This window comes from Gopherus evgoodei, chromosome 1 (genome assembly GCF_007399415.2).
Source record: "Gopherus evgoodei ecotype Sinaloan lineage chromosome 1, rGopEvg1_v1.p, whole genome shotgun sequence".
Taxonomy (NCBI): Eukaryota; Metazoa; Chordata; order Testudines; family Testudinidae; genus Gopherus; species Gopherus evgoodei.
The window spans coordinates 189,301,420-189,323,935 of NC_044322.1; the positions used below are offsets into that span (position 1 = coordinate 189,301,420).

Here is a 22,516-nt window from a genome sequence, read left to right on the forward strand (position 1 = left end):
TCCCCCCCCTCACCAGCAGGCCGGCATTTACGCGGACCGCCCCCCCCGCCAGCAGCTCGCCACCTTCCTGTTCACTACTGTCCTCTGTGCAGGACACCAGCTACCTCCTGTACCTAGTGCAGATAAACCCCAGTGACCCATCGGTCAATGCAGTCGGGGCAGAAACACTCACCCCATTGTTCGCCATGCCTTCGCTTCCCTAGCCTCTCTGTGTTATGTTAGGTATGTGGGAAGGATGCTACAAAAAGTCTAAAAACTCCTTCACTGTGTGATAATAAACAATGTAGCCTCTGTGTATTACATGTTTCTATCTATGTTTTTTTTAGTGACCTTGACTAATGCAGCCGGATCACCGGCCTCACGTCGCTTGCAGAACTTGAGAAAAAATCCGCGAAAATCAAAAGAAGAATTGTTCAAAGCAGTTATGATTCACTACAACAGAGAAAGTAGGAAGATGCAGGAATGGAGAGAGAAAATGTATGAGTGGAGGCAAACAGAAAGCAGGAGAAAGGAACTGGCTACCAAAAAAACCTCAAAGCACCTGATAAGCCTCCTGGCTCGCCAAACTGACTCTTTCGAGTCTCTCGTAGCCATGCAGGCAGATCTGTACCGTGGTAACCCACACCCCGCCCAAAGCTCTCTTTCTTGTTCCCCAGTATTTGCACAAAACACCTTTCTCCAGCAGCCAGTTTCTTATTACCCTCAGCTGCCCCCAACACCTGTACGATCACCTACCAGCCCTGATAACTACAATTTTTACCCTGTGCACTCCACCCCCATTACTCTGCAGCATAGTAATCCTGAAGTGCAGCAGACATTGAACAGTAATCCAAATAGGACATATTCAAACCTCTGAATGTACAGTCCACTACCCTAACCCCCCTGGCCTTTTATGCACTGTACTTTGAATAAAGGATTTTATGGCTTTTACAATACGTTTTATTATTGCAGGAAGTGCTAAATATTGTACCCCAAGGTAGAAAGGAGCACAGCAAAGGCACCAAACATTACTGTTGGCTCTCAGCATCAAATTGCTCCCTTAAGGCATCCCTAATCCTTGAAGCCTTTTCCTGGGCCTCTCTAGTAGCCCTGCTCTCTGGCTGTGCAAATTCAGCCTCTAGGCGTCAAACCTCGGAGGTCCATTCCTCACTGAATCTTTCACCCTTCCCTTCACAAATATTATGGAGGGTACAGCACGCGGATATAATAGCGGAGATGCTGCTTTCCCCCAAATCTAGCTTCCCATAAAGACACCTCCAGCGGGCTTTCAAACAGCCAAAAGCACACTCCACAGTCATTCTGCACCGGCTCAGCCTGTAGTTGAACCGGTCCTTGCTCCTGTCAAGCTTCCCTGTATACGGTTTCATGAGCCATGGCATTAAGGGGTAAGCGGGGTCTCCAAGGATCACAGTGGGCATTTCGACGTCCCCTACTGTGATCTTGCGGTCTGGGAAAAAAGTCCCGGCCCTCAGCTTCCTGAACAGGGCACTGTTCCGAAAGATGCGTGCATCATGCACCTTTCCAGGCCATCCTGAGTAAATGTCAGTGAAATGCCCACGGTGATCCACAAGCGCTTGCAGAACCACAGAGAAATACCCCTTGCGATTAACATACTCTGATGCCAGGTGGGCTGGGGACAGAATAGGAATATGCGTCCCATCTATTGCCCCTCCACAGTTAGGGAAACCCATTTGTGCAAAGCCATCCACAATGTCCTGCACGTTCCCCAGAGTCACAGTTCTTCTTAGCAGGGTGCGATTAATGGCTGTGCAAACTTGCATCAGCACCATTCCAACGGTGGACTTTCCCACTCCAAACTGGTTCGCCACCGATCGGTAGCTGTCTGGAGTTGCCAGCTTCCAGATTGCAATAGCCACCCGCTTCTCCACTGGCAGGGCAGCTCTCAATCTCGTGTCCCTGCGCCGCAGGGTAGGGGCGAGCTCAGCACACAGTGCCATGAAAGTGGCTTTTCTCATCCGAAAGTTCTGCAGCCACTGCTCGTCATCCCATGCTTGCAGGACGACGTGATCCCACCACTCAGTGCTGGTTTCCCGAGCCCAAAGGCGCCGTTCCACGGTGCTAAGCACGTCTGTTACTGCCACAAGCAATTGAGTGTCTTGAGCGTCAGGCGTTTCAATATCATCGTCTGACTCCTCACTGTCACTTTGCAGCTGAAGGAATAGCTCCACTGCCATGCGTGATGTGCTGGCAACATTCATCAGCAAGGTCCTCAGCAGCTCAGGCTCCATTTGTAACAAAAATCTCATAAATCGCGCTGCAGACTCACAATGCCGCCAAACTGCTCGGAATGTGTAGCAAAGCACCACGGGGCGTTGGAACAGGAAGCGGAAAGACTTGCACACTTCCTTCCCCTTCCCACAAGCCACAGAGCCAAAATGGGACGAGGCGCTCTGTGGGATAGCTGCCCACAATGCACCACTCCCAACAGCGCTGCAAGTGCTGCAAATGTGGCCACACTGCAGCACTGGTAGCTGTCAGTGTGGCCACACTGCAGCGCTGGCCCTACACAGCTGTACGAACACAGCTGTAACTACCAGCGCTGCAAAACTGTAAGTGTAGACATGGCCTGAGCTGCACTGAACTGTGAACTAGACCCTCTGCAGCAGGACAGCATAGAAGCCAGCCTACTGTCAGGATGCATGCACATGTCTTTTAGAAGGGAAATGGCATACAGAGCATCAAGAACAAATCCTAAAAGGGGTATGATAGATTTAAATTAGCCAAGAAAAACAGTAGGCTGAATGACCAGGGAAGGGTTTGCTACCATAAGAGTTATAATGATCTCTCACGCTGACTGCATTATGGAAAGATGGTTTCTTCCCCAGAATAAAGGAAGAGACCTGCTTTTCATATAAGCCCTCTTCCCAAAACTCCTTAAAGAGAGTCCTTTGTGCTTCACATTTTGCATTTGTGCACTGTAGGAATAATTAATATACAGCTCTTAGACAGGCATGGCCTGAATAAAGGAATAACTAGATGAAATTCTAGGTCTCATGTTATACAGGAGGTCAGACTAGATCAGGGCTTCTCAAGCTTTTCAGGCTGACAACCCCTTATCTGCTGCAAACATTTTTTGCAACCCCCTTACATTTGCTATGAAAGCAAAAGTAAAAACTGTCTCAGCAATAACAATGTTAAGCCTATATAATTTGTGTGCGCATTTCAAGGGGTTGCAAGAATGCTTGACCTTGAAGGATAAGGGTATACAGGGAGTGGGGAAGCGAGATTCTTATGTTTTAGAATAAACATAATAAAATTGTCAACGTCTCACAAACTGTCACCCCTTATTACCTTATGTGAGCCCTTGAGGGTCACAACCACCATTTGAGAAACACTGGACAAGATGATCTAATGGCTCCTTTTGGCCTTAACAACCTATGAATCTATAGGGCATAATAGCAATTTTGCCTCAAAAACTGAAGGGAGAGCCAAGCTTGCGATACAGACTTTTATGAGCATTATTATTACTGATTATTTGTATTACAGCAGCACCCTGAGACTCCAACTGAGATCAGAGACCAATCATGGTAGGTGCTGAACAGATACAGAGGCTGCATCTAAATGTTTTGTTGTAATTTGACAACAGACAAAAAAAAGATGAGAGGGAAACAGATACAAAAAAGGGGAAGGTGCTTGCCCCATGTCACTACACAGCTCAGTGGCAGAGCTGGGAAGCGAACCCATGTCTCCAGTGTCAAAATTCAAGGCCCTATCCACTGACCCATAATGCCTCCACAACAAGGCCAGTGCAAGGAGATTTCACGCCCTAGGTGGAACTTCCACCTTGCCCCCTCTCGCGGCGTCCCCCTTGCGGCAGCTCCCCACCCCCCACCCTCCGCCCTGAGGCACCCGCCCGCCCCAGCTCACCCCTGCTCTGCGCACAAGCACCCTGAGCACGCCGTCGCTGCTTCACTTCTTCTGCCTCTCAGGCTTGCGGTGCGAGAAGTGAAGCAGCCATGACGTGCTCGGGGAGGAGGCGGAGCAGGGGTGAGCTAGGGTAGGGAGTTCCCCTGCGTGCCACCCCCCATCTCCCGTACTTGCTGCAGGCGGCCCTCCCCACACTCTCCTGCCCCAGCTCCCTCCACCTAAATGCCAGCGGTGACCGGGGCGGCCGAAGATCCTGCCGCCACGGTCGCTGCCGAAGAAAATGGCGCTCCCCAAAATCCGAGTGCCCTAGGCAACCGCCTAGGTCGCCTAAATGGTTGCACCGGCCATGCGCCACAAGCAGCATCACAAAACTACTTTTCTATTGTTCACACAAGACTAGAGTCCTTTGGAATTTACTATGCGCCGCTACGTCTTTGGCAAAGACTGGGGAGCGAGCAAGAACCAGCATCAACAGAGCTCATGAAAGGCAGCTGGAGTTCTGCCAGGCCAAGGAGGGGAGAGAAGAACAGAGTTGAACCTGAACCTGTTTGTCTTTCAAATATCAGCTAAGGGTGGGTAACGTGAAAGTGATGGCAAAAATCTTTAAAACTGAAACACACACATGTACTGGGCATTTAGAAAGTATTTTACTTCCACGAATAGTTTTGTTTAAACCTTAAAAATGGTTTGTAACATAGGATTCCATGACCGTATGTCTTCACAATGCAACATACCATTTTCTGAATGGCAAGGTCAGTGCTTGTTGACAGGTTTTCTTTTTTGTTCTGTTCCGTCGGTGCCGATTTTGGCAGCTCAAAATTGTTGCTTTGAGCAAACTTCACTGCAATGAGCAAAGGGAAAAGTCAGAGATGACTCCATGGCTCTCTCAGAATGGAGTTTGGGCTTTCTCAATCATAACGCGCACATGCTGCGCTACAGCATTAAAGAATTAGGATAAGTACAGCAATCTGACACAGATTCTCAAATAACAGCACCAGACCAAACTAGTGTCAGCAGATGTAACCAGGTAATGTCCATCGGGACAAATATATTTTCATGAGCTTCTTTCTGTTGTTCTTCCAGGATTTCACCTTCCCTGACCAACTGATAACAGCCATACTCTTGGTGAAGTTCTTCACACTCATTTTTCGACATACAAAATGCTCAGTACTTGAAATCCCTAATCTTGCTGCATTCTTACAGGTAGCAAGTTTGCAGTTCACAGCTGGTCGATTTTTTTAATGGATAGGTTGTTGAGAGCCTACTGGGCAGCCTTCATGTATACTCTGGCTGTTCCAAAGAATACTTCCGTCTCTCTCTGAGGTGTGACTTTCATTCCGACCTTTCTTGAGCTAATTGGATATAATCCCAAGGAACAGGCTTCCATCATCAACTTGTTTTCTTTGCAAAGGGTACAGCCCACAAGGTTTGAGCCACACCAATTCTGATGTTTTGTCAACTGTTTCACAGACATACTGGTATTAATTTCTTAATTTAGAAGACTAAGGAAAGAAGCTGCTCCCTTCATGAGTTTGTTAAAGATTGCAAACAATGGGATGGTTGTCCGATGGGAAAACAGATGGATCTCAGTCACAGGGGTTTGGAATGACTGAGACAGGCATGTGAAACAATCTGTTTTGTCACTGCTTGTAAAGTAGTAGCTCTTCAGAAAGTCATACTGGATGACAGCCCCCTCAACAGCAAGCTCAAAGCTTAGCCAGGACCCACTAATGTGTTTCAAGATTTAATTTTTTTTGTATTAGGAATCAGAAAAAATTCTTAAATGCTCTTTTCAGTGAGTTCTTGCCAAATCAGTGGAATATGCCTATAGTGAAGTCTTCCTCACCAGACCCAGGGATGCTGGAGTAGCCTGGCAGCTGTTTTTATGGGGGGAAGATGACATAGTACAAATATTTAACATAAGAAACACGCTTCATTCTTATCCCGCATCCAGCTCTTCACTGAATTTAAGTAAACGCATACTGATGCTTGGTTTATCCACAGATAACCCAACCGAGTTCATAGACTCATAGACTTTAGGGTCAGAAGGGACCAATATGATCATCTAGCCTGACCTCCTGCACAAAGCAGGCCACAGAACCTTACCCATCCACTTCTATAACAAACCCCTAACCTATGTCCGAGTTACTGAAGTCTTCAAATTGTGGTTTGAAGACCTCAAGCTGCAGAGAATCCACCAGCAAGGGCCCCACGCCCCACGCTGCAGAGGAAGGCGAAAAACCTCCAGGGCCTCTGCCAATCTGCCCCGGAGGAAAATTCCTTCCCGACCCCAAATATGGCAATCAGCTAAACCCTGAGCATGTGGGCAAGACTCACCAGCCAGCACTCAGGAAAGAATTCTCTGCAGTAACTCAGATCCCATCCCATCTAACATCCCATCACAGACCACTGGGCATACTTATCTGCTGATAATCAAAGATCAATTGCCAAAATTAAGCTATCCCATCATACCATCCCTTCCATAAATTTATCAAGCTTAGTCTTAAAGCCAGATATGTCTTTTGCCCCCACTACTCCCCTTGGAAGGCTGTTCCAGAACTTCACTCCTCTAATGGTTAAGTATCAGAGGGTAGCCGTGTTAGTCTGGATCTGTAAAAGCAGATCTCTATGATCTCTAATGGTTAGAAACCTTCGTCTAATTTCAGGTCTAAACTTCCTAGTGTCCAGTTTATACCCATTCGTTCTTGTGTCTACATTGGTACTAAGCTTAAATAATTCCTCTCCCTCCCTAATATTAATCCTTCTGATATATTTATAAAGAGCAAGCATATCCCTCCTCAGCCTTCTTTTGGCTAGGCTAAACAAGCCAAGCTCTTTGAGTCTCCTTTCATAAGGCAGGTTTTCCATTCCTCAGATCATCCTAGTAGCCCATCTCTGAACCTGTTCCAGTTTGAATTCATCCTTCTTAAACATGGGAGACCAGAACTGCACACAGTATTCCAGATGGGGTCTCACCAGTACCTTATATAGCAGTACTAACACCTCCTTATCTTTGCTGGAAATACCTCGCCTGATGCATCCTAAAACTGCATTAGCTTTTTTAATGGCCATATCACATTGGCGGCTCATAGTCATCCTGTAATATGTTGTTATACTCAAGTGCTGCATCAATTTTAGAAAAATATTGACTCTGCTGTTCTAGCATTTGTCACTTGTCCATCCACTTGTCCCTTCCTCCCTGGTCTCCCGCTCACCAAAGGAAATGAGTGCCTTGATTAAGGCAGCAGAACAGTGGAAAGATAAAAGCTCCTTGCAAACATGGCCATCCAAAAGGGTCAGCAGGAGAGGTGCTCATATGCATGAGAGTTAAAGCTTTATATATTATTGAGTTAGATGTAAAAGCCAAATGCTTCAGTCACTTGCAAAATGCTGTAGAATGGTAGGTCTACTACGGACCTGGAGAGCCAGGATGCATGCAGACCTGTTCAGATGCAGAATACATACCTTCTGGAGCTTGCCTTCTAGTACCTGTTGTATATATTTCAAAAGTGCTAAAAACACATTCCAGATTAGAAAAACTCTTAAAATCAGTCATAAGTGAAAGTATTTATTCCTTTAATTTATTTGTAAAAATGTTATTAAAGTGATGCCACTCACATACTGGCAAATAGAAAGATTTATATGTTGTTAGAGCTACTCTGTTCACCAACATCGGCTACTGCAGAATCCAAGTTTTGTTTTTTTTAAAAGCCTTCAGAATACAAACCGTACGTCACTGATGCAACATCTTCCTGAGTCTGCAGACAATTCCAGTTGCTTCTGCTGCTGCTCATTTCAAAGTTGCATCAGAGCACAAAAGGACCAGAATTCTGTCAGCTTCAGATATGCTATCCAGAATGCGGGGGTCAACAGTAAAATTGACAAGCATCAAACATTCCAGTCCATTACTGCTTCTTGAGAAAGCTCAGAGCAGCATCAGCATCAAAAGACTGGAGTTTTAACTGATGATAGCAACCAGACGTGTGTGTGTGCGCGCGTGCGCAGTAGCAGTCTCTCCTTCACCATGGCAGCCAGGAATCTGGGGTAGGCAGAGCGTAATGGAAACACTTGTGCACCCTCCTCAATTCTGAGAAGCCAGAAGGCTCTCGGATGGAAGAGAGGAAACTTCTTTTCAGCAGTCAGAGGTGCCTGGAAACGTCAAATTTATTAGACACTTCCCAGATTAAAAAGTCAAACCGCACTGTGGTGGGTCTCCTAAGGAGTACTTAGGGAAGGCACACTAATGGGAATCCCAGCTGCTTGCCAGGGCACTGCTTCTTGCCTATGCCCCCCACACCTCCATCCTGTGCATTGGTCTCTGGCTGGTAGTTGGCACTCTGGTTAACATACAGCTGGTAAATGTTTCAAGCCCTGAGAGTGATTAATGTTTTGGGAGATTCAGGACGCGTGTGTTTCACTCCCAGCTCCGTTGTTGACTCTCTCTAGCAGTGGTTCTCAAACATGCGTCCTGGTGACCCTTTTCACACAGCAAGACTTGGAGTGCAACCCCCCACATATAAATTAAAAACACTTAATTTTTATTTAACACCATTATAAATACTGGAGGCGAAGCGGGATTTGTGGTGGAAGCTGACTGCTCATGACCCCCCACATCATAACCTTGTGATTCCCTGAAGGGTCATGACCCCTAGTTTGAGAATCCCTGCTCTATAGGACCTTGGTTAAGTTGTAACTACTCTGTGCCTCAGTTTCCCCTTCCCAACTACTGCACTAAGCTTATAAGCTTTACAGATGCCAGTTAAGTCCAAGATCTATGGCTGAAACCTAATGTAGATGCAGAGCATATTAGGATGCTGACAGAAGGCTCGTTCCCAGCCTCAGTCTGTACTGACCGCGGCTATGTCTACACTGCGAGCTAGGGGTGTGATTCCCCTGCCTGTGCACACCAAGAGCTCCTGCAAGTATAAATGACAGTGCAGCCAAAGTAGCATAGACAGTACTTGAAACGATAGGGTATGTACTCAGCATGGCTCAGCTGTGCCCCTGCTGCTGCGATCTGTACTACTGTGGCCAGACACCGCTATTTCTACTTGCACTTCACAGTTGCCATTGTTTGTTGGGAAAGTGCTATTAAAACTGTTGGTGTGATACTCACCTGCCACATATTAAATAATTAATAGTCTCCAGCCATTTGCCCCTGCTGCAGCTTGAAGCACTGGCACACACTGCCTTCTCTAAGGAGACGATCACTCAAAGTCACTAATAAGTCACCAAGCTGGAGACTTCCTGTATCGATTTCCAGAGGCAGTTCTCTTGACACAAAAGGCTGTGGCCTTGGCTACACTTGAGAGTTACGGTGCTGGTGGTGGCTTTACAGTGCTGTAACTCACTCCCCATCCACACTGGCAAGGCACATACAGCAATGTATCTCCCTAGCTACAGCGCTGCATGTACTCCACCTCGACGAGAGGAATAAAGAGAACAGCACTGCAGTGTAAACAGTGATTAATCTTACTACGCTGTAACTGACCTCAGAAAGCTTCCCATAATTCTTCTAAGTAAAGATAACACTCTTTGTTTTGTTGTGATGCCTCTGTTTGTTTTGTGAACTCAGGGCTCCCGGAGCTGCTTATCTAAAAAACAAACACAGCTACTGTTTGCTCGAGCAGAGGCAGGCAGGGGGATCCCTTTGGCACATCCACAGCTAGTGTTTGCCTGAGGAGAGAAGCAGCACGGCGGGGGGGGGGGTTCGCTTCAGAGCAGCTGCTTATTTGGTCTGTGAGTTAAAAACGAAGAGGGCTATTTGCATTTAGTGAATGAGAGAGGGGTCAGGGAGGGGTTCGGAACTTGCAAGGCAGGGAGCTGACACAGTGTCAGCTCCAAAAATCCACTCTCTCTTTCTCCCCCACGCTCCCTGTCACACTCCACCCCACCCTCCTCTTTTGAAAAGCATGTTGCAGCCACTTGAACACTGGGATAGCTGCCCACAGTGCATCACTCCCAGCACCGCTGCAAATGCTGCAAATGTGGCCACTCTGTAGCACTGGTAGCTGTCAGTGTGGCCACACTGCAGCGCTTCCCCTACACAGCTGTACGAAGACAGCTTTAACTCCTAGCGCTGTACAGCTGCAAGTGTAGCCATACCCTGTGACTCAGACTGTCCTGAGAAGTTCTTCCCCCTAACCCTAAGGTCCTGCTCAGGCTACATCTACACTACGAGCGAGGGGTGTGATTCCCTGCTCATGTCCACGTACTCATGCTAGCTGGTTGAGAGCTGTCAGAGATACCAGAAGGCTCCCAGCAACATGTGGGCATACTCTGAAATGGAAGGATATTCACAGTCTCTTCTCTGAGCAGAGCTGAGTAACATGTTTAAAATGGCAGGGGCTGCATGGATCTCTGTCTACAGTTGGGCTCCCAAAACAATGGAGTTGAACTGGGGGAACCAACTCTAGTAAGTTTTGGTGGGGTTAAAAAGGCTAATGCAGCCACTGCTTAAAGGAAGGAAGACGCAGCCTATATGCTCACATATAGGGTCACTTTATACTTGGAAATCGGCTGACATGTGAATACAGTCTTAGAGACGTACAATTCCACCTGTTCTGTAGACAGTCCTCCCCTCCTCGCCCCCCCCCCCACAAAAAAAACCTCAGTTATTTAGTATTCATATTACCATAGTGTACTGGTCAGGATTGGGAGTATTTATACTGAGGCATGTACAGTACATTTCCAGCTCTCACATTCCATTGTTTTACCCCATATGCACTACTGGAACTTTAAATGACAATGAAAGGCAAATCAAATTTTAGGCCTTACATTACAGTTACACTTCCTTAATAGCGACCTTCAAACGGAGGGGGGGGGAAGAAATGGGAGTGTGTCTTTTCCCACTTTCTGTTGTATAAAAGAGACATGAAAGATTGAGTTTTTTCCAAACCTTTTTTTCTTTTAAATGCATTAGAAATTCAGGTTCTTTTCTGCCCTAGCAGACTCAAGGGGGCCTGAAGAACTAGTGGAATTATGACATCACAAGAGCCTGAGTAGAGGAATCAATAAGAGGAAGAGAGTTTTAGTCAGACTGTTAGAATGTAGTAGTCTTTGCTTGTTTTTATCAAAACTTACTAACACACACTTGGGAAAAAGACCTTTGTTAGAGACTGAACATTCCCAACTCTTTCAACTGAGATGTGAGACGATTCCCAGTATACATCTGATACCCTAAACAAATCTTCCAGCAAAGCCAGACTTGCCCTTCTGGGTACTATTACTACTGTAAAGAACAAGCAGAAAAACCCCACACCTCTTAAAGAACTTTCAATCCCCTTTTCATCACAGAAAGACAGAGAGCACAAACCCATTTTTCTTAGAAATTCTTTGCTGATCACCTGAGGGCTTATTTCAGTATTTTAACATCTCACATGCCACAGATGTTCTGGATTCTCTAAAGGCTGGTGTATGCACAACACTAGCACTGGTTTAATGAAAACATGCTTTTAAGGTAATTTTATTTAGCCTGATGTGGACACTTAAAGTAGTTTATGACTGGCTTATATCATTTATCAAATAATGTTACATTGCTTATATTCCAGTTGTGTCCATCAAGAAGTCTGCAACAGTTTAAAGTCACTTTGAAAAAAGACTTTTGTTAAAATGGTGTAAAGAAGGCCTAAGCCTCACTGCATCACAAGACCTGACCTGCTCCAGTTTCTTGTAGAATTTTTTTATTGGTTAATTTACTTCATTTTTTAAAATGAATCACTCTCTCACTTTTAGGTCATCACTTCAAATCCATTCAGTGGCTACATGAAATGAGTTTGGGTAAACTCAATGCAATTCCTGGGAGAAGGACAAGTGTCTGCTATTATCTATTAAATTTCTGCAGTGGTAGAAATGGTTTGACACTGCACCCCATATTCTTCACAGTTATATTATGATTTGATTATTGCATAATCATGCTACATTTTGTACAAGATAGGTCATGTGAGGTATCATTGGAAAAGTTATATTTGTTGAATATGATTATCCTATTTGTATGCAAGTATAATTTTTGTATCTAAAAGTTAGAGATCGTGACTATATCTATATTTCAATCATGCTTACTCTGGGAGACACCCACAACTAGCCTTTCTGATACAACAATGAAGAAGCTAGAGAGTTCTGATGGCCCATCAGCAAAGACAATGGACCCTGGAAGAACTTAACTTTCCTGAAAACATTCCAGACAGCCTGTAAATAATGGCAGCAAAGACTCATCAAGGTATGCAAGGGCATGTGACCAGGCCACATGACTCTGGACTCCATCTTGGGATGACATTGTTTTTCCAAATTAAGTTTGGGACAAAAGGGTTCCTGCCATATGTTAAAGCTATATAAGGCAGGGATTGACATCATCTGTGGTTCTTCACTCCCTACATAAGAGGACTCCTGAACTGGGCAAAGTGCTGGACCCAGGCTAAAGGGATTTCTAGTCCATGTATGAAAACCTGGGGATTCCAAGCTCCAAAGCAAGTGCTGCTTGTGCCTTAAGAATCTGCAACCTGCTTGTGTTATCAGCCAGGGTGAGAATTTGCTAATTTAGATTGTATCTTTCTAGTATTTTAGGCTTAGTTTGCGTTTTTGTTTATTTACTAGGTAATCTGCTTTGATCTGGTTGCTGTCACTTAAATCTATCTTTATATAATTAATAAATTTATTTTATGTTTTAATCTAAACCAGTGAGTTTGGAGTGAAGTGCTTGGGAATCTTGGCTCAGGGGCTGTAGCATTTCCTCTCCACATTTATGAGGAGGCAAATTGGATAATAAATTCATACTGGTGGGGTTTTGATCAGAGCGGGATGGTACAGCTCTGGGGTGCATGCCTGTTGAGCTGGGGTTTACCTTTGTTGGTAGCCTCTCTATTGTTGGTTCATGCAGCTGCTGGTCAGAAAGCCTGCATGTAACTGCATGTAACTGCATTTGGGTGTGTCCCTATCTGTGTGAGCGCTGGAAGTGTAGGACCAGGAGTGAGTCTGCAGCTTGTCATGCCAGCCTAGTGAGAGAGGGAGCACAGGCTGGTGGGTCAGAGGGCTCAGGGGTACTCCAGTTCCAGGTCGCACCCCAGGGGGAACCCATCACAGTGGTATCTAACCACTTCTTGCCTTGTTAGCCTCCTAAATAATGAGGTCGGAGTTAAGTGGGCCAGAAAGATTGTTTCTTCCGAAAAAATTCCCTCTGGACAGAGGTGAGAAGGCACATCAGTAGGCAAGGTGGGGGAAGCTTGCATTGCCACTGTCCATGCTTTACTTGGTCTGGGGATAAGATAGGAGACTTCAGTCCCCAGGCCTACCAGTTTGGCACATTCACTAGTGCTACATTCACATTTATTGCCATGTTTGACTGCAACTGGAGTAATTCCTTACCCTTGTTTTTAAAGGAAATTGTTTGTTTCTAAGTAAGAACATTGAAAGGTATAAAGTGGAGGTGGAAGCAGTTGTGATCTCAGTGTTTTATATTAATAAACCTCTCAAAGCAGCTTGAGAACCAGAATAAACTGACAGCCACATGGATATGACGTAGGTTTTTTTTTATTTTTATTTTTTTAAAAGCTTCCTCATATGTTCAGGATTGCCAAGCGTATGGGACCCCACCCAATATGCAGGCACATGGCCACATTCTCAGGATGGAGAAGCTATGCTTCCATCTGCTTCCATTAAGCTGGGAGCAGGGGACAGACCAGCCACTACACACAGCCTGGGAACTGTCAATGGGCTGGAGAACAAATACAACGAGATCTGTTTGGGGAGGAGATATGGCAGCAATATGCTTTAAAAACATACAGGGCCCAGGTCATTCCTAGTGCAACTCTTCTGAAGATGACGGAGCTACACCAGGCTGGATATGCCCCTTGTTATCTAATTAGAGCTAAAACGTAATGACCATCTTGAAAATTCCCTTCATTGGCATAGTTGTCTCCCAGCTCTTATTTATTTAAGAATAAGATCACAAGCGAGCAACCAGTCTTTGTGATTCAATTTTTCCCAGATAAGGAAGGAGCTGCCGAGGATTTGTTGTCTGCACGAAGCATTCATTATGCCAGATGGTCTCTTAATCCAGCCCTGGTCTGAACACAACAGTCTCGTACATTTATGCTGGGATTTTCAAATAAGGCTGGAGCACTGGACCCCCTTGAAAATACCTACTAGACAGGCACAGAGCTGCTTAGTGCACAACACTTCCCAGGGACTAATTCAGTATCACAGGACCTTGAAGTTTATCCTTCTCTCAAAATCCAATAGCTGCTACTGGGGGGCAACTATTCAGAGTTGCCACTCTCTCTCTCTAACACAATGAACGTGATATTGGTGAATAGTGCTGCCAAAGTGACAGCTCTGTAGCCGCAGCACGGACCCCAAACACGGCCTTGTTAATATGTCGCTGCCCTGCCAGGTGTGAGGGGAGTTTGGACTAGTCAGTCCCTCACCACTCTGCTAAGACAGCCAATAATGAGTCAATTAGTGCTGAAGGTCCCAGACAGCTGTCTGTTTCATGTCGGTCAGTGAAATGCTGTCTCTCTCTACTTGCCTAGGCCTGGATTGGATCTGGCAATTTAGGAGTGAAAGACACTGTACCTTGTACCCAGCCTCTCAACATAAATTATTAATCTGCTGTCCCCTTCCACAGCAGTTATGTGCTACCAAGAAACTCTGCCACAATTCTGTCCCCTACACTGAATTCCCGAGGCTGCACGCTTAAGGAGCAGAAGGTCTACCTGGCTCCAGCTGCTGAAGAGAGCCCAGATAATCTCACTGCACCCAGACCTTTCAGATGAAGAAATGTGGTGTTCTCAGTATCAGTATAACCCTGCAGTTGAGACAAGACATCTTACACCATGCTCTGAAATCCACATGCCCCCTCCCTCTGAAATATACAAAGCAGGATGGACTTTGTCATAATATGCATTCTAAAGCACTTGAAAAGAGTGCAGAAATTGCTCTATTTTAGAGAGTTTTCAGTGCTTGTGCAATTTGGAAGGCAGCACTGGCTATGGGCTAAAGGAGGAGATCGAGCCAGAATTGAAACTAAGGATATGTCTGCACTACGGGATTATTCCGATTTTACATAAACCGGTTTTGTAAAACAGATTGTATAAAGTCGAGTGCACGTGGCCACACTAAGCACATTAATTCGGCGGTGTGCGTCCACCTACCGAGGCTAGCGTCGATTTCCAGAGCATTGCACTGTGGGTAGCTATCTCATAGTTCCCGCCATCTCCCCCGCTCATTGGAATTCTGGGTTGAGATCCCAATGCAAAAACAGTGTCACGGGTGATTCTGGGTAAATGTCATCACTCAATCCTTCCTCCGTGAAAGTAACGGCAGACAATCATTTCGCGCCCTTTTTCCCTGGATTGCCCTGGCAGATGCCATAGCATGGCAACCATGGAGCCCGTTTTGCCTTGTCACTGTCACCATATGTGTACTGGATGCTACTGACAGAGGCGGTACTGCAGTGCTACACAGCAGCATTCATTTGCCTTTGCAAGGTAGCAGAGATGGTTACCATCCCTATTGCACCATCTGCCATTGTAAATCGGCGATGAGATGACGGTTATCAGTCTTTTTGTATCGTCTGCTGATGTCATGGGTGCTCCTGGCTGGCCTCGCTGAGGTCGGCCGGGGGTGCATGGACAAAAATGGGAATGACTCCCCAGGTCATTCCCTTTTTTATGTTTTGTCTAAAAATAGAGTCAGTCCTGCCTAGAATATGTGACAAGTATACTAAAGAACCAGAGAGCACAGCCGCTCCGTGTCAGAGCCCCAGAGATCCCACAGAAATGATGAGCTGCATGCCATTCTAGGGGGTACCCCTGCAACAACCCCACCCGTTGCTTCCCTCCTCCCCTAACCTTCCTGTGCTACCGTGGCAGTGTCCCCTCATTTGTGTGATGAAGTAATAAAGAATGCAAGTATAAGAAATACTGACTTTTTAGTGAGATAAAATGAGGGGGAGGAAGCCTCCAGCTGCTATGATAGTCCAAGCAGGACATTAAAGGGTGTGGGGGGGGAGAGGAGCGCAGCCTCCCGCTGCTATGATAGTCCAGGCAGTACAGAATCTTTTCTTTAGACATGAAGGGGGGAGCTGATGGAGCTCAGCCTCCAGTTGCAATGATGAGGACGGTTACCAGCTGAGTCATTCCCATTTTTACCCAAGCACCCCGGCCGACCTCACCGAGGCCAGCCAGGAGCACTCACGAGCTGATGATGATGATGGATGGCAGTCATATTGTACTGTCTGCCACCGGGAAGGGGATGCTGGTGTTCAGCGCTGCAGCACCCCGTATACCAGCAGCATGCAGTAGACATAGGGTGACACTGAAAAAAGGCGAGAAACGTTTTTTCCCCCCTTTTCTTTTGGGGGGGGGAAGAAGGGTGTAAATTGACGACATATACCCTGAAACACCCAGGAAAATGTTTTTGACCCTTCAGGCACTGGGAGCTCAGCCAAGAATGCAAATGCTTTTCGGAGACTGCGGGGACTGTGGGATAGCTGGAGTCCTCAGTACCCCCTCCCTCCCTCCATGAGCATCCATTTGATTCTTTGGCTTTCCGTTACGCTTGTCACGCAGCACTGTGCTGTGGACTCTGTATCATAGCCTGGAGGTCATCTGTAATGGAGCTCTGATAAAACAGATTTGTCTCTCCATACAGCAATCAGATCCAGTATCTCCCGTACGGTCCATGCTGGAGCTCTTTTTGGATTTGGGACTGCATCGCCACCCGTGCTGATCAGAGCTCCACGCTGGGCAAACAGGAAATTAAATTCAAAAGTTCATGGGGCTTTTCCTCTCTACCTGGCCAGTGCATCAGACTCCAGATTGCTTTCCAGAGCAGTCACAATGGTGCACTGTGGGATACCGCCCGAAGGCCAATACAGTCAATTTGTGGCCACACTAACCCTAATCCGACATGGCAATACTGATTTGAGCGCTACTCCCCTCATCGGGGAGGAGTACAGAAATTGGTTTAAAGAGCCCTTTATATCGATATAAAGGGCTTCGTTGTGTGGACGGATGCAGGGTTAAATCGGTTTAACACTGCTAAATTCGGTTTAAACACGTAGTGTAGACCAGGCCTAATTTGCTGTATGGCCTTGCACAAGTCACTTAACCTCTGCCTCTTGGGTTTTCCTACCTATAAAATAAAATTAAACAAAACAACAACAAAACCTTACTTTTCTATATCACAGAGGATGCTCTATTTAATATCTGTAAAGGACTACATACATGCCAGCATTATTAGAGAGGAAGCGCTGAATCCCGAACTCACAACTGGGCAGACTAGCAAAGGAGGGACACATTCATACCTGTCAGCTTTACAAAAAGAAAAGGTAATTTATATCAGCCAAAAGAATTCAGCTCTGGAGAGATCCTTCCAAAGCTAGCAAAAAATTCAGTGATAGTTTTCTGTGTGCATTCTAGAACACCCAATTCACCATTAAATTCTAGAAGTGGTTATCAAGTCACCTTCTACACAAAAACCCACCCATTCATTTCCCTTCTTTTCCTATTCTTTACTTTTCCTTCTATCTTGATGCCTCTTTTTTTCCTAGCGTTTCCCATGTCCCAATTGGAGAATAAGGACAAATGAACTTTTAGTAAGAGGTTTCTTTCTTCATTCCCCTTTCGTCAAGATGTTTCTCTTTCTTACTTCTGTGATTCTTCTCACGCCCCCTTACAATTATTTTTACCTTCAACAATTTCCTTTTGCTCTCTCTGCTCTAATCTCTCCCACTATCCCTTCCATCTCTAACCCCTTTCATTCCTTTTCTTGTCCCCCAGCACTTCCAGTACTTGGCCTAGTTAGCTAATCAGATGTGGGGGAGATAGAAGCAGGAAATTTGGCATAGTCTTAGGGCATGACCTAATAAAGATTCAGATATGAGGCCAATCGCCAACTCATGCCATGTTGGGTGTGGCAGACATTTTAACAACATTGTCATAACACTGCTCTACAGCCAAAATGCTTCTGAAATAAATGTAGTCCAACTTTACTAATTCTGGGTCACTGAGAACGAAAATGATGCTTAAAATTGTTGATTGGCTCTAGTTTTCAAGATATGCTATTGGGTCAGTATATACGACCCTTGACTTGGGAATGGTAGAGGATAAGTGAGTTATAAAGGGAAGGGATCTCAATTTAAACCAGAAATGACTAAAATACATCTTTGACTGGATCTATGAATAAATCTATGACAGTTTGGACAGTACTTGCTTTTTAGGCAAAACAGTGAATGATGCAATCTGAAGCTGGTATTGCGTCATACATGATATGAATTGCATCGTGTTATTCCTAGACGTCATGGATGATGCAATCATAAGGAAGCTTACATCACTCTGCTGAACAAATTGCCCTATATCAGCTCTAGAAATCATACAGTGTCATGCTCTCTTATTTGTCAGTGTTTGATTTTGCAAAGGGACACATTTCTGTTTAGCCAAAGTGAGAAGTATGAACAGTACAGATAACTTGGTGAAGTGACTTTTGCATCACAAAAGCGCAGTATAACCACTATGGTTAAGAAAGCCTATCACCTTTATTTTGGCTGCAAAATTGGAGATCAGGACAGGAGGTGGGCACCACACATATGCTGCAACACTTGGGCAACAAATCTTCGCCAGTGGTTGAACAGGAAAAGGAAATCTATACCTTTTGCAGTGCCAATGATTTGGAGCGAGCCAACAAATCATAGCAGCAATTGTTACTTCTGCATGGTGCCTCCAGTTGGGAAAGGTGTCTCAAAGAAGAAAAAGTGGACTGTGCATTATCCAAACATTCCATCAGCTATACGCCCAGTACCCCACGGAGAAGGACTGCCGGTTCCTGATGCACCAGTATCATTCTCACTTGAATCAGACGAGGAAGAGGAAGAGGATGAAACTTCTGGTCCTGAACCATCAATGTCACAGGACCCACATTTTCTCTCCTCCTCCTCCTCTGAACCATACCTCATAACACAAGGTGAACTGAATGACCTTGTCAGGGATTTGGAACTACCCAAGAGTAAGGCAGAGCTGTTGGGCTCCAGACTACAGCAGTGGAATCTCCTGGCAGGCTATCAGGGCAAATGGAGCCCATCAATGCTTGCAGACTATTGCTGGACAGTGACAAGAGATGCTCCATTTAATGAATACAAGAGACAAGCCAAGAAGCGCCGAGTAGACACTGAATAGGACTAAACTATGTACAGAATAGTTTTTTGCCTTTTGTTTCATAATACATTTTATTTATATAACCCTTTTGCTGATTTTTAAAGTGTTACATAAACAGGACAGGTGAAATATTATCATGTAAAGCAACCATAAACACATGAAAAGACCTAGGTTTACAATTTATGATTAAAACTCTACTATCTACACAATATACATAGACATAAAATGTAAAAACTTAAATATCTTAGAAACAGTAGCCAATCAGTTGTTTTAATTGTCATATTTGAATTCAGCACATCAAAATACATAATAAATATCACATTTTCTCTCTGAAGCAGACGACTTCTCAAAAATTGTAGACCAGTGTAATCAGCAAGTAATGTTGTTTTACACTTAGACATATATGGGATGTATTTTGGTTCTGCTTCAATGAGACCCTAAAATTGGTGTAAGGACACATTTTGCACTAACACACTGTTAATGTGGCCTTGGCAGAATTTAATCACATCTCTCTTTTTTTCTTTCAGATGCTACTTTGGATAAGTGACAGCTGCTTGGTGACTGGGTAATAATGCTGGATCCGGCTATCTAACTCTAGCAGAAAATATCAGACGGCTCAGTCAGCTGACTTCCCATACTCAGACATATGTAGATTAGAGGATGGTGATGGTATTGAAAAGACTTCAGATAGCAGGACATTTGTTCTGAGTGGCTCACAACTATGAGTGCCTACCTCAGGGCAGACTGTCAAAAACAGGGCAGACACTGCCCCCATTGGTGCTATGTTCTTTCATTAGATTTCACCAAGTCAGTAACAAATGTGAACTCCTGACCCGTGCATCTGTCTTACCATGGAGTCACAGTTAGTCCGTCAAGACTCTCCACTATCTTGCAACCCAGACAAACTGGGCTTAGTCATAAATGGTCACTTTCATCAAAAAAATAAAAATAAAAATCACAAAATAAATATTCAGGTTGTTTCTGGTCCCAACAGAGGAGTCACCCCAGACCACTGGTACCCTAAATCTTACACCAAAGACAACATCCGTATCCAATCCAGTAATAAACTACCTAACCGTTTATTAACTAGGAGACAACAATATGAGAGTTGTTTGCAGGTTAGAGCACGCAAACACATACAAATGAGTTACCATGTAAATCATAAGAGTTGCAGTGATCTGTCAATTCAAAGGGTCTTTCAGGGCAAACCCAGGGGTAACCTCTGGGGATCTCTGCCTCAGTTTAGAACCTCTGGCCCTATCAGAGTTCAAACAGCGACGAAAGAGATGGAAAATTTTCCTGTGACTTTGTTTTATTCCCTTCATTCTGCTTCCAAGTCCACATAGTTTCCTTGCACATAGCATTTCCAAGGCGCTATGATAAGGCCATTAACCAACCCTTTGTATTGCGATGTTCCTTAATGGCCCAGCTGATTCTGATAGTCCTTCTGAATAAGTGAAGGAGGAATAGCGAATGATTCTCTTGCCTGGGTTCACAAATTCAGAGCAAACATTCTCAAAAAGTTATAAAGAAAAACTTATAGTTTGTTATTGCATGGAATTACAGACATTACAAGCGAGATTCATGCATGCAGCAACTTACAAGCATTTCAGAGAGTCTGAACACTATATACATTCTTATAAGACTAATACATATTCTGAGCAAAACTAATGAAGGTGATCTGGTCCACTGTCCAGCTATGAGTCTGTCAGTTCTTAGATAATGCCTGCAGCCTGGGCAAGCGCCAGCAGATGCATCACAAGGCCTGCAAGCATCACAACAAGAACAATGGACCTTGGCACAAATCCTGCTACATGAAGTTTAACAGGACCAAACTTCAAAGGGCTGAGGGGAAAAAAGAACTGAGAAAACTGTGGATAATCCCGATGAACTAAAGAGGAAATACACACATGTAAAAGTGACCAATACAAAGGCCTTGGCTACACTTGTGAGTTATAGCACAATAAAGCCGCCCACAGTGCTGTACCTCACTCCTCGTCCACACTGGCAAGGCACGTACAAAGCTGTATCTCTGTGGCTACAGCGCTGCTGGTACTCCACCTCCCTGAGAGGAATAAAAATTATTGCGCTGCTGCGCTGCGGCGCCAGTGTTGCTGCCCAATGTGCTCTGATTGCCCTTCAGAAGTATTCAGCAGCATCCCAGTGCCTGTTCTAGCCACTCTGGTCATCAGTTCGAACTCTACTGCCCTGGCCTCAGGTGACCAACCATCAGACCCGCCCTTTATACTCCCCGGGAATTTTAAAAACCCTCTTGTTTGCTCAGCCAGGCGTGGAATGCTATCAGTGAATCTTTCCAGGTGACCATGTCTCCACACGCCAAGCGAGCCCCAGTATGGAGCAATGGTGAGTTGCTGGACCTCATCAGTGTTTTGGGGGGGAAAGCTGTTCAGTCCCAGCTGCACTCCAGCCGTAGGAATTATGATGCCTTTGGGCAGATATCAAGGGCCGTGACAAAAAGGGACCATTACCGGGATGCGCTGTAGTGCAGGATTAAAGTGAAGGAGCTGCAGAATGCCTACCACAAAGCCCGCGAGGCAAACCGCCACTCTGGCGCTGACCCCACGACCTGCCGTTTCTATAAAGAGCTGAACGCAATACTTGGGGGTGACCCCACCTCCACTATGAGCACCACCATGGACACTTCAGAGCAAGGGGAGGAGAAGGAAGGTGGGAGTGAGGATGCTGGGGTGGTGGGAGACATCCCAGAATCTCTGGAGGCATGCAGTCAGGAGCTCTTCTCAAGCCAGGAAGAAGGTAGCCAGTCGCAGCAGCTGGTACTTGGTGGAGGACAAACAGAAGAGCAGGTTCCCGGTAAGCAGCTTTTTTTTCTTTTTCCGGGATGGAATTTTTTTGGTGCAGGCTCTTTGGGAGAGGAGGGTTAGGGCTGCAGGCATGCTTAGATGTGGAATAGCGCATTGATGTGGTCTATCACATCGCGGTAATCGGCCTCGGTAATCTCTTTGAAAGTCTCACCCAGAACATGGAAAATGCACTTGCGCAGGTTTCTTGGGAGAGCCACTGTGGTCCTTGTCCCAGTCAGGCTAACATGTCCGTGCCACTGTGCCATGAGGGGTGGAGGGACCATTGATGCACACAGGCAAGCTACAGGTCACCCTCAGCAGCGAGATATCTTCCAGGACAAACTCCTGTGGAAAATGTTGGGACAGTGTTCAATGTAGGTGCCCCCTGCAACTGTTGGCTCTCCCGAAGGCACAGAAACCCAGAGGACAGTACAGTCATGAAACAATCAGTCCCCCTTACTCATCATTTTGGGGCTCCTGTGCACTCTTTGGGATGGGAAAATTATGCTATTGTGTAGACTGCGTGCCCCCTCCTTAAATGCGGGGGAATCATCACTCTGTCTGGTATAAACAATGCTGTCTCTGTTAAGTGTTGCATTTTGCCTTTACAGATGCAACCTTGAGATCTAAACAGTCTGTGTTATCACCGGCTGAGAG

General features: G+C 45.5%; 1 protein-coding gene across 3 annotated transcripts in view; it reads right to left on the reverse strand.

Annotated features, from left to right (window-relative positions):
- Nucleotides 1–22,516, reverse strand: part of IGSF3 (immunoglobulin superfamily member 3) — a 174,246-nt gene that overhangs the window by 73,153 nt on the left and 78,577 nt on the right. The gene's annotated exons all lie outside the window — the stretch shown is intronic.